At 36.7% G+C, this 13352-nt stretch overlaps 1 non-coding gene across 1 annotated transcript; it reads right to left on the bottom strand.

Annotated features, from left to right (window-relative positions):
- Positions 1-6254: 6254 nt before the first annotated feature.
- Positions 6255-6358, bottom strand: LOC128100193 (U6 spliceosomal RNA). The gene has a single exon (XR_008214710.1). It is a non-coding gene; the product is annotated as a U6 spliceosomal RNA (small nuclear RNA).
- Between the last annotated feature and the right edge of the window lie 6994 nt (positions 6359-13352).

Here is a 13352-nt window from a genome sequence, read left to right as displayed (position 1 = left end):
ATGCACAGCATCTTAAATATATTTTTGCGGTGAAATACTGAAAACTCAAGCAAACCCTTATAGCACTTATGATTAATCCTCAGCTCATTAGAAATTATAAGATGTTAACCAATGATTTGTGGCCTAATGGTTCTGGATAGACAGGATGCCCAATTTATTTTCACAAATTAGTGTTGCTTGAATAAATGTTCAAAGTAAATATTTCTACATTAAATTCTTCTTTCTAGTGTATAATTTACTCAATTATATTATTTTATTTATTTATAAGAAATAAACAAAGTCAGTGGCCAGAGAAGATGTTAAGATAGTCTTTATATTATTTTCTTTTTTTTTTTTTTTTTTTTTTTTTTTTTGGTTTTTCGAGACAGGGTTTCTCTGTGTAGCTTTGCGCCTTTCCTGGGACTCACTTGGTAGCCCAGGCTGGCCTCGAACTCACAGAGATCCGCCTGGCTCTGCCTCCCGAGTGCTGGGATTAAAGGCGTGCGCCACCACCGCCCGGCTATTATTTTCAAAAAAATAAAATCATAAAACTTAGTTTTGCCTTTCTGGTATATTCCATTATCTTTCATGATAAACCCCTCTATGACTCCAATTATTTAAGTTCCAAAAACTGTGCTAAAATATGTACATCTGCATTCTCAAGTTTTAGTCAAGAAATCTACTGAAATTGGAGTGTCAATGTGTCCTAAGACTCAGGAATTTCATTTTCAGAGCTGGTGACTATTGTCACCAGAATACACTTACTGCCTCCTTACGTTCATAAATAACTTCTGGTTTTGGGGTTTTTTTTTTTTTAAGCCACATGAGGTAAAATCTTTGCATTTAATCATCTAATTTGTTAGTTTGAAGCTACATTTTTAGGAATGACATCTATTTCATTACTTAAGTTTCAAACATCTTAAGGTGACAAAAATCTAGATAGATGTCTTATTTACCTTCAGTAGCCTGCCTTAATTTTTCCTTTCATGCCATATTCTCTTTCTACATTATGTATAAAATGTCCTCATATTTCTCAGCAGTGTGGCTGGTAAATGAAAGCATGCAAGAGTATAAATAAGAGAAAACCTTGGATTTCTTTCAACCATGATTTTTACAGTTACCCTTGGCTGTACTAAACTGTGGGTTGTTGTGGCCGTTATTGTCTCAGCTAAGCATAGACCCTAATTTAGATAATCATAGGATAAACCCATAGTGACACGCTGTTTCAAGCAAGATACTGATACCCTTTCATATAGACAGGGCCTCAGAGACACACTGCATTTAACATCAGCCAGTTGCCTGGAATTGAACTCTATTATTTTCGATGTCAGACTCAACATAAACAGAGAAGGGCAAATCAAAAGGAGAACCACAAAATTCCTGCCTTTTACGTTTCACCAAGCAAAATGGCCTTATCAGAAAAAAATCCTTTTATTAAATGGATCACAATAATAAAAAATGTATAGCATGTTGTTTGTGCAAGAAAATTTTGTTACATTTAACATTATTTATGGTTGGATTTAGTTCATGTTTATTGAATGGTTTCATTAGGTAAATAATTTGTGCAGATGACTCATGGTAAAGTATAATATGATTTCAAAGGCCTCATTCTTAATTTAATGATGAGAGAGAAAAAGAGAAATACAGTGAAAAAAAAGAAAACAGACGAATATGAAGCAGTAACGTATTGGAGCAATACGATTCATACAAACATGCAAGCATGCACACATACATACGTATCAAAACCCTACATGATGACTCCATGCTGCCAAATTGCCTGCTGATTAGGAGAGAACAAGTCGTACAAAGCCAGTTTACAATGGCTTTTTATTGCAATTATGCAAGGGAACATTTTTTTTATTATTGTTGTTGTTGTTTTTGTTCTTTGAGATAGAGTTTCTCTGTGTAGCCCTGGCTGTCCTGGAACCCGCTCTGTAGACCAGGCTGGACTTTTCCTAGAGAGATTCTCCTGCCTCCTGAGAACTGGGATTAAATGTGTGTAACACAATGCCCACATGCAAGGGAACATTTTCATAGTGTTAACTAAAGGATAGGAAAATCACATCACTGGATGTAATTCCAAATAACTAACTGATAAGGTAAAAATTACCCTTCACCTTTCTGTAAAGTAACTGCTCTGGCCCTGCCACTAGGTGATCTTACAGAGTCATTAGCAATCACTGCATGGTCATAATTAAGCCTGGGAAATGCAGAAACGCGAATTCAGGGACACTCGTCTGATGGCATTCAGTGAAGCACAAGGCTTACAGTGTCTCTAATGTAAGTGCATAGTGGGTGGTGTGGGTATCCAGTCTGAAGCCCCTTCCCTGATGGTGCTTGGAGAGCTAGCTACTAGAACCTCACAGCAGGTTTCCATTGGAACAATCCCCCAGCAGTAACGGACTGGTTCACATGCACCCATCAGTGCCTGTTCCACAGCATCAATCAATTCCAGCAACTAATTCTCATGTATTTTGTCTCTGAACATCTCCCAGCAATAGAAGGAGGCAAGCCTCTGGGGAGACTATATCCCTAATCAGCCTTTCCACTTTGATCTTTCCTTCTTGCCATCCTCCTGTTCACCTGAGAACATTTTACCAGTTAATTTTCTCCACTAAAACCCTTGTCTTCTGTTCTGTTTCCAAGTGATTTTCACCTAAGACACACAGGGACCAATAAAACTTTAAGCTGGATCTAAGAGGAAAAATAAAAATTGAGGAGATGGTACAGAGGGAGAAGGATGGAAGAAAACATTACCAAGGCTTTGGAATGAACTGTACACTAAATACAATCTACAATTGCAATCCCAAGACTTATTTCTGATGTATTTGAGTCATTCTCCTTATCTTTAAAATGGCAATAATATTCCACATTCCACTTATAATGGTAGTGTTCTATTTAGATGATGGGAGAGTTGGTTTGTTTTTTAATGTGTTTTTCTACTCTTTTGTAGCTGGAGTTTTCCTGCCTGGCCCACAGTCAGGACAAATCTCTCTCACCCACCAGTCCCACAGCTGCTCAGACCTGACCAAGTAAACACAGAGACTTATATTGGTTACAAACTGTATGGCCGTGGCAGGCTTCTTGCTAACTTTTCTTACAGCTTAAATTAATCCATTTCTATAAATCTATACCTTACCACATGGCTCATGGCTTACTGGCATCTTCACATGCTGTTTCTCATCATGGCGGCTGGCAGTGTCTCTCTGACTCAGCCTTCCACTTCCCAGCTTTATTCTCCTCCTTGTCCCGCCTATACTTCCTGCCTAGCCACTGGCCAATCAGTGATTTATTTATTGACCAATCAGCAACACACTTGACATACAGACCATCCCACAGCACTCTTCTTTCTTTAACACTGACTTTGTAACAGAAAACAAAGTTCTATATAAGTCTACCAATTTGTCAGGATTTGATTTTCAGCTCTCTATCTTTTTTTCATTACCAGAATTAAAACCAAGGGACATTTTTGAAAAGTTGAATCAATCTCAAACTGTAATTACCAATATTTTGAATCAAAGTTTTATGAAGAGTATTTTTTGACTAAGTCATTCCATGATTGTTCGTGTCTTAACTGATCATTCTACAAACAGGAAGCATTTCATAAGAATCACCTTTGAACCTTAGTGTACCTTTTAGTGATGGGTACAGATTTACTTTGAATATAATTTGTCTCTTTTGATTTAATGCAGAGATTCTCCTCATGGCATCAGAACCATAAGGAACTGGCACAGTAAAATCTGTCACCTCACAGAAGCTAATATTTTCTTGTTACCTCTTAGTAACTAGGTAAATGCAAAGCTTATTTGCTTTAAATTTATTTTTCAATATTTAAAATATATGTAATACTATTCCTGTTAAAGGCTATATGAAAACCTAATGAAGTAAAGCCTTCAGTATGATAAGTTTTAGATAACTATTCTCTAGCAAGTAGACACAGCCATATTACACACAATATTGAGATTCCATATATAAATGATTGATCATCATAAGTCAAATATAAACTACATAAAGATAAACAAAAGAAGTTACTTTTTATATTTCCCCAAAAGTACAAATCACAGTAAATAGATGCTTATTAAAAAGGTAGCCAAGATCCAGCACAAATATTTTTTCTTGTTTATTTAGAAGACATAAGAAGATTCAATAAGAAAATAGCAAAGGACTTGATTAAAAGATGGACCATAAATTTGATCAATATGCAAATAAATGTCCATTTAGCCATTGTCTTCTGCAAAGCCACCTATCTCCACTAGTAACTAATTTTTTTCAGTGAAAATTTGCTTCATGTCTTTCATTCAAATGAGAAAATGTACTTATTCCATATAATTCATTTTAAATTACAAATCTTTACATAAATCTAAGCAGAAATTACACATAAGAGTTGCATTCTGTATAATTTTAGAATAATTATGATTCCTGAAGTTGATGCATAGAAATTGCAGAAAAAATAGATAAAAATCTGATGTTGTTAGATCCTAAAGGCTTCCTCAGGGGAGAGGGCGAGAAGGCGCAGCATCAATGGCACAGACACTGGGAGGCAGTTGAAGGCAAACAACAAACTCGTTTATTTAATAATGGGGAAGGCCTTACATACCCTCCTCCCAGCACCCAAACTGTGTCCCAATCTGGTGGCATTGTGTGGTCATCCCTCATTGGCTGGGCACAATCAGGAACTCTGACAGTAATCAGGAGTCTCACAGGGCCTGTTGCTAGGCCCTCAGGTGGACTTCAGGTTGGTTCATAAGGAAGAATGTTATGTGCATTCCTTGGCAACTGGTTTGAGCCAATTTCCTTGACCCTATGGGCCTGTTCTACTACAAGCTGTAGTAAAATGCAAGAATGAAAGTAAGTAGAAAGAACAGCTCAAGACAGAACCCAAATCAAACAAAACATGGCTCTAGAAGAGTTATTCTAAACCAATGGGGGGGTATTATAGGTATTAAAAATAACATAATTTTAGGGATTCTTCATAAAATTTCTTACCAATCCTAAAATGGACATGATTATAAATGTCTATGTGTTTGGATTCTGTATCTATATATTCAACCATTCCATCAAAAAGCTACATTGATGTCATCTGGTTAACATGAAATCTTCATTTAGAATGGTTTAAATCATGATTTATTAAAGTAGAAATTTTACAATGTGAATGCATTTCTGTATCTTATCTCAAACCATTGTTAATAACTTAATCCTTTTTTACCTTTTTAAAAAATTGAAAATATATTCTTCTCTCATATAATACATCCCAACCACATTTTCCCCTCTTTCCACTCCTTCTAGCTTCAGTCTCTGAGCCCATGTGAGCCCTGCTTCGTTAATTCTGTGGGCCAGGTTCTCCTCGTGTCCTCCATCTCATCCTACTTGTGGTCTTTCCTCCCCTTCTCCCTTCGGGTTCCTGGGTCTCTGACAGGCGTGACCTGATGAAGACTTTCTCTCTGTGTAGTGCTTGCCTGTGGATCTCTGCATCCATTCCCGTCTGTTACCAGAGGAAGCCTCTCTGATGACCACTGGACAAGGAACCAATGTTCATTAGGAATCATTAGGAATCATTTCATTGATTTTTTTTCAGTCGTGTTTGGTTCTACACTAGGTCTCTGTGCTATCTAGTCTCTGGTTCCTGGCCATCCAGGTAGTGTAAGGCATGGGCTCTCTCTCGTGGTGGGGACCTCATGTTAAACCAGATAATGGTTGGCCACTCCCACAAGTCTGTGCCACTACTGTCCCAGCGAATCTGGCAGACAGGACAGATTGGAGGTGGAGGGGTTTGTGCCTGGATTGTTGTCCAGGTTTCTCTTTCCATAGCCTGCAGAGTACCTTCTGCTGAAGAGACTAGAATGTAAAGGTGGAGGCTCCAAGCCTGCAGCAACTCGACCTCTATATATTTAAAGAGCTGTGTGGATGTTGTTTTTGAAAATAGGGCCCCACTTTCAGTTTTCAGAGAGCAATTCTCTGTCCTAGCACCAACTTGGGTTGTTTAGGAATCTCCACAGGCCCTCCTTGGCCAACAGCTCAATAAAATGTAACCCAGTCCCACCACTGGATGTCTTTCTGGCTACAAGCAATGGCCAGTTCAGACTCTGTATTCTCCATTACTAGAAATCCTCACTAGAGTCACCCTCATAGAGTCCAGGAAGTTTCTACTGTGCTAGATTTCCACCAAATGCTCCCAATTCCACCAGTCTTTCTGGCACTCTTCCCCTCCATGGCCCCTCCCACCTGATCCCTCTGTCTCCCATTTTCTTAATCCATCTTTCAGTTAAGGGACATCAAAAAATACAGAAAATGTCATGAATTTATATGTCCTTCTTTGCATAGAGGCTATGCTAACCTCTGCATTGTTCCAATTTTAGTACATGTGCTGCTGAAGTAAAACTTTTTATTCCTAAAAAAAGTTTCCCCGTAGATATTATGTCCAGAAACTATAAAGTCTCCTAACCACTAATACATTCGTTTTGGGTAAAGAACATGTTATATGATCCATCATCTATCTTAAGGGGTGGCAAATGTGTTCAATTTGAAGTGTGTAAACAGACCCATGCTTCTGTTCACATAGGAATGTAATATCTCTGAATTGTAGTTTCCTCAAAAGTTACTGGGCTGTAGACTGTAAAGAGTTCTTTGGCACCTGGCTCTGTCCTTTGAGCCTCTGGTTCTGAAAAGGAAGAAGAATATGCAATGAAGGTAGCTCCTGAGCTCCCCCAAGTCTATGAGCAAAAAATGGTTGATTAAAATTAGTCAGCTACAACCACAAGAGCCCCAACCAGAAACAGACAATGGGTACTTAACAACAACAACAACAACAACACTTCTATATGAGAATGACAAGTAAACCCAGAAGGCATGTCCAATGTCACTAGGAGAACACAAAGTGAAGCCACAATGAAACATCATTTCATAACAAGTAAAATTGTTCTAATCAGTAAGTCACACAATAACCCATGTTTATAAGGGTGTTAGAAAGTCTGAACTCTTACACATTGTTGATGGGAACATAAAATGGTACTATGACAATAATTTAGAAATTTCTAATATATTTAACATATTTTACCACACCACCGCAATTGTACTTCTATAAATGAAAATTTGGGTCCCTAGCAAGACTTGTGCTCAATAACTATAGCTATTATATTTGTATTAGACAACAATTTAATATAGCCAAATATCTATCAACTGGAAAGTAGAAATAAACTACAGCACATACATTTAAAAATATTACTTAGAAATATTAAGGTGTAATACCAGCACAAAAATTGGATGAGCCTTTGAATCATGGTAAGTAAAAGAAACCATGCATACAGAATCAGACACTATGTCATTCACCACATGAATTATAATAAAGGCAAACCTTTTGTAGAAGAAAGCCAATGTTTTTCAGTGACCAGAACTTCCTGCATTGGAACCCAAGGTTAGGGGAACTCCAAAGAGATGCCTTGGAGTGATAGAAATGTTTTATATCTTAATTGTTGTGATGGCTACTTGATTGTATGTTTATAAAAATTCATGTTATTCTAATCCTTTAACTCAATGAATTTCCTTGAAAATAAATCATAGTTTAATGATTAAAAATACAACTTATTGGGTTGGGGATTTAGCTCAGTGGTAGAGTGCTTACCTAGCAAGCACAAGGCCCTGAGTTCGATCCTCAGCTCAAAGAAAAAAGAGAGAGAAAACAACCAAAAAAATACAACTTATTGACAAATATTTAGTGTAATTATCTAGAGACTAACATTTGTTAATTTGCATTCTAATTTAATTTATTGTAATAATAAAGTAATGAGCTGTATTTTGAATACTCAGAACCTACCACCCTCAAACTCTAGATAGGTCCATGCAACTCCTCACATGAACATTATTGACCAGGTAGTTTTTCCAGTATTGAAAGTGATGTGGTGAACCAGAAGAACATACTGTGAAGGAAGCCAGCTATAGAATTTTTATGCTATAGCTCACATGAGAAATTAAAAGGCTCTTTTAAAGATAATAGAGGCTTGATTTGAAAGACTGTTGATTTTTTAAATTATTAATGACTTTCATTATTACTTACTTGCTTGCCTGTGTAGGCATTTACCCTTGACATATATCCTGCAAAGTCATTCTATTCTGATTCATGTGGCCCGAGTGATGCATTTTAAGACATTTATAATAGTTATATTAAAATTTAAAATGCTTTTTTGAGTCAGAGTGACACAAGAAACCAGTCAATGAAAATTAACAGATTGTTGTCACTTGGTCCAATATTGTTCTATTTCTGTTTCTCTCAATTTGCTATAAAAGAAAATACAATATATCTTTAAAGTTTCAGAACTCACTTTCTCCACATAGTACTAGAGACTGAACCCAGACCTTGGCTCTTAGGTAAGCACTCTATCACTAAACTAAATCTTCAACTGCGGAACTGACATTTGAGAGCAAAGTAACTATAATCTACCTTATGTTGCATTCTCTTTACCAAGCCAGGTAAAGCTATCTGAACTAGGAAATCAGAGCAGAAGAAATAACTTCAAATAACTTCAAAGAGTATGTTGGTTTGGATGTGACATGTCTTCCATAGGCTTACGTATTTGGATACTTAGTCTCTAATTAGTGGTGCTGTTTATGAAGATTATGAAACCTCTAGGAGGTACATCTTTGGGGGCTGGATTTGACAGTTTATTTCCTGTCCCCACTTCCTTTTCAATCTGTTTTTGTGTGCAGATAAAATGTGATCAGCAAGCTTCTAGCTCTGGTCAAGTGCCTTATTAGCCTGACTCATGTCTTGCATACAATAATAGACTCTTTCACTCTGGAGCTATGAGATGAAATGAAGCCCCTTTCTACCGTAAGTTCCTTTTGGTCATTATATTTTACCACAGCAACAGAAACATAATGAAAACAGAGGAATTCTGGATAGAAGGCTTCAAAGGGAAACGACTATGAATTTGAATAGAATAATCTGAAATTGATAGTTTTGTCCATGGGACAGTACACAGTAGGGTAGACTTGTTTTCTAAAGCTCAAAACTTACTTCAATTTACTTGCTTCCAAATCAAAACATTCTCTTTCCAACAGAGAAAGGTGAAAACAAACACAAAATGCTTAATCAATTTGTGGGCAATCTATTTGAATTCTAAAAGAAAAATAAATATTTATGGCATTTACAAAGCATAATATAAAATTCTGGAAAAAAAAGGAGCTCTGAATGGCATCCTTTTTACAACTCCATAAAGAGCTGGCTCTTGGATGAAAATTTGGTTGAAATATTCTACCTTCCTAGATACTGTGTTTACTTGAATGATTCAAGGGAGATTACAGATGTGGAGGTGGCAACTGTCATCATGGGATATGGAAGACATTCACTACCAGGGTTCTTCCAAGAAGGCAGTGGGCATTTCTTTATAACACTAGGAAGGCACAGCTTTAAAATTGTATAATATAATAATATCACACATGAGAATAGCTAAATAGACTGATGAGCTTATCGTTTACTAATAGTTATTATCTAGAAACTCAATGTAGAATGATTAATTTAGTAAAAATGGGGCTTCTAAAGATCAGTGAGTGATACAGTAGTCAAAACTAGACTCAGCGTCTTATTAATATTTGCTAGCATTGTAATTATTCATTATAATAATCTAGGCTAATTGTTTGAGTCTATTATAGACAATAAAAAGTACATTGTACATGTAACTACAAATGGATTTGAGCTTCTTCAAAACTAGTACTGCTATTTAATGAAATTGAATTCAAATTGCAACTATTTCAAAAAAGTTTGCCTTCTGTTGTCTTTGTTCAGTACATGTCTTTTGTGTGGTGGTGCATTTAGCATTTTGATGAACTATAGTTGTTCTATATCTGCTCTTCATCACTGGGGGCTCCATTTCAGCTTACTGTATCATAATAGCTCCTGAACGTGTTTTGTCTGTCTAGCATGATGCTCACCATCCATTCAACACTGTATCTGATAATTAAATAATGTACCTGAACCAATTCAAAAGTTGGGAGGAAACAGTAATGAGAATTTACTCATAAAGAAGATTCAAGGGAGATGAGAGCCTAACCAATATGGTAATAGAGGTGAGAAAAGTTACTAAAGGAGGAAAGAGAAAGAATAATTTGGAGATACAAATTTAACAGACTCTAGCAACAGTGGTAAGGAAGGAGGATATCTCCATCAGACCTACCATTTAGAAAGAGCATTTGGGCAACTACGTAAAGAATAGTTTGGATTAAGGCAAACTAAGATGTAGGAAGACGCCGGGCGGTGGTGGCGCACGCCTTTAATCCCAGCACTTGGGAGGCAGAGCCAGGCAGATCTCTGTGAGTTCGAGGCCAGCCTGGGCTACCAAGTGAGTTCCAGGAGAGGCGCAAAGCTACACAGAGAAACCCTGTCTCGAAAAACAAAACAAAACAAAACAAAACAAAAAAAAAAAAAAAAAAGATGTAGGAAGACTTTGTAACAATGACTCACAAGAAAAAACACAGTATCTAAAATATGGTATTGACCAAGGTAATAACAACGAATTTGGAGACTTGTATAACTCAGTAGTTCATATCATTAATTTGTCAGTTATTGTATCATTATAGCTGTATATAGGCAATATTTTCTGTGTTAAGAAAAGACCATTGAGATTTGCATTTAATTTACCCAAGTGAGAGAAAGTGAAAGCAAGAGCTCCAAAGGGGAAAACAGGAAAAGAAGGAAGATCAGGAAGGAAGGAAGAAGGGAAGAAAAGAGAAAGGAAGAAGGAGGGGATGACAGGGGAAGGACAAAGGAAGGAAAAAAGGAGAGAAAGACAGAGGGAGAGAAGAGGGCAAAGGAAGAGAGGATAGACGAGCTCTTTACACTTTGCAACACGCCTTACGCCAAACTACTCTGATCTCTGCTCCTTTTCCTCCCTGTAAAAATTCCCCCAACTGTAAACTGATCAGGAATTCTCACAGGTGCAAGAAAGAAGTGAGGCAACAGTCCAAGAGTAGTACTAGATGTCACAGGGGTTTAGTGAGCACTGAGCACCCAGAGGCACCCCTTTGCTTTTCCCCATCTTCCTCAACATTATTACACAATTTCTTGTCAAAATCAGTCTTTGCTCTTTAAAAATTTGTCTATTTTTCTATATTCTAATTACCTACTTATTTTCTTTCTTAATTATAACTTTATTATACTTAATTCACAAATAAAACATCACACAGTCATGTTAAAGAAGTCATTCAACACTTGCACAGTTTAAAATTCTATATATCTCAGTAAACTACACATTTTGGGTGGTTACAACATGGACATTTGCTTAGGGTTTTATATTTTTGTTAATAATTATATTTTTATTAGTCTATTCACCACAACAAAAGAGAAAATCAGAAGGGAGTTAAAGGTAGAAAGAAAATAAACTTTATATTGTCTTCCATGACTCATGTGACTTTTCTTCTACATTCCAGCTTTCCCTATCACCTAATATTACCCTTTCCTGATCTCTTTACTAAATGCTATATTATATTCATGCTTAGAGTTCTCCACACACATACATACATACATCATAGCTTAATATGAGGAATAATAAGAGGAAAATATCCAATTTTTTTCTGCATTTGGGTGGCCTCACTAATATTAGCCATTTGGGGGTTTATTAATTTCCCTTCAAATTTCATAATTTCATTTTCTTTACAGCTGAGTAATAGTCCAATTCTTAATTGTGCAATATATTCAGTATTCATTCATTTGTTGATAGATATCTACTTTGGTTCTATTTTCTTTCTATTATAAATAGGGAAGCAAAAAATAAAGATGTACAAATACATCTATGGTGTTGTGTGGAGTTCTCTGGGTACATGCTCAGGAATGAAATAGCTGAGTCACATGAAAGTTCTATTTTTCAATTTTTGAGGAATAACCAAACTAATTTCCATAAAGGCTGCAGTAATTTGAGCTCTCACCAGCAGTGAATAAGGGTGTCTCTTTCTTCATATCTTCTTCAACATTTGTTGTCAGGTTTCTTCATGATAGTGATTCTGATTAGAGAGAGGTAGTATCTCAAAGTAGTTTTAGTTTGCATTTTCCTGATTACTAGGGATGTTAACACTTTCAAAAAGTTATTAGCCATTTATGTTTTCTCTTTTGGGAGGTCATGTTGTTGGGCTTACAACCAATGAGAAGGCAGAACAGAAAGTCTATATAAAGACAAACACACAGGAAGTAGGTCTCTTGGCGGAAGAGGACAGCTGCAGGAGTGAAGGGTAAAGTTCTGACCTCTTGGACTTTCATCTTTGCATTGGCTCTGTGTTTCTTATTTAATAAGATGGTTACTTCTACAGGAAAGTGTCTGTTCATTTCATGATCCCATTTTTTTGATGTATAGCTTTATTTCCTTGGCATTTAATTTTTCCAATTCTTTGTAAGTTCTAGATATTAGCTCCTTGTCATAAGGATAGCTAGTAAAGATTTTCTAGCATTGCATAGATCATATTGTTCTTTGCTGTGCAGAGATTTTTAAATTCCACATGGTTCCATCTGTCAATACTTAGGGCTAGTTCCTGTGCTATTAGACTTCAGTTCAGAAGGTTTTGAGTTGTATTCACTCTGGTTTCTTCTAGCAATTTCACTTTTTGGGGGGTTTTATATTAAGGTCTTTGATCTGCTTGAATTTGATTTTTGTACAGTGTAAAAAATATGGTTCTAATTTCATTCTTCTGCAGGTAGATACCCAATTTTGCTAGCACCATCTGTCAAATAAATTGGACTGAAAAGGGGACCTCAATGGAGAAAACGCTCCCATCATGTTCTCCTCTAGGTAAGCTTTTAGCATCACTTCCCAGATGAATGAGTGATGTGGGAGGACCTAGCTCATTGTGGACAGTGCTACCTCTGGGCAGGTGGCCCTAGGTTGTATGAGAAAGGAGACTGTTCAAGTAGTGGAAAACAAGCCAATAACCACCATTCTTCCACGGTCTCTGCTTCAGTCCCTTCCTCGAAGTTCCTGCCCTGACTTCCCTTCATGAATGACTTTAAACTTTAAGGGGAAACAAATCTTCCCCCCATACAAGTGGCCTGTGTGTGGGCTCGGCTTATCACAGAAACAGAAGAAAAACTAGGAAGGCTCTCTCTTTTCCTTTGCATGCTTTTTTCTTTGTCAGAATTATGTGTCCACAGTTTTGCTGGTTTGTTTCTGAGTCTTCTATTCTGTTCCACTGTGTCTGGTTTTTGTGTTTATATCAGTACCAGAATGCCTTTATCATTAAAGCTCTGTAGAATGATTTGAGATTGTGTATTGCTTTACCTCCAGCTGTGTTCTCTCTCTTTAAGATTGCTCTGATTGTTCATGGTCTTTGTGATCCCATGTGAATTCTTGAATTGTTTCTTCCAGATCTGGAAATATGACATGGGAATTCTTATGGGG

Source organism: Peromyscus californicus, unplaced genomic scaffold (genome assembly GCF_007827085.1).
Source record: "Peromyscus californicus insignis strain IS unplaced genomic scaffold, ASM782708v3 Scaffold_6__1_contigs__length_162567912, whole genome shotgun sequence".
Lineage (NCBI taxonomy): Eukaryota > Metazoa > Chordata > Mammalia > Rodentia > Cricetidae > Peromyscus > Peromyscus californicus.
Note: the sequence above shows the minus strand (reverse complement) of the source record. Positions and strands in the feature narration are given on the sequence as shown.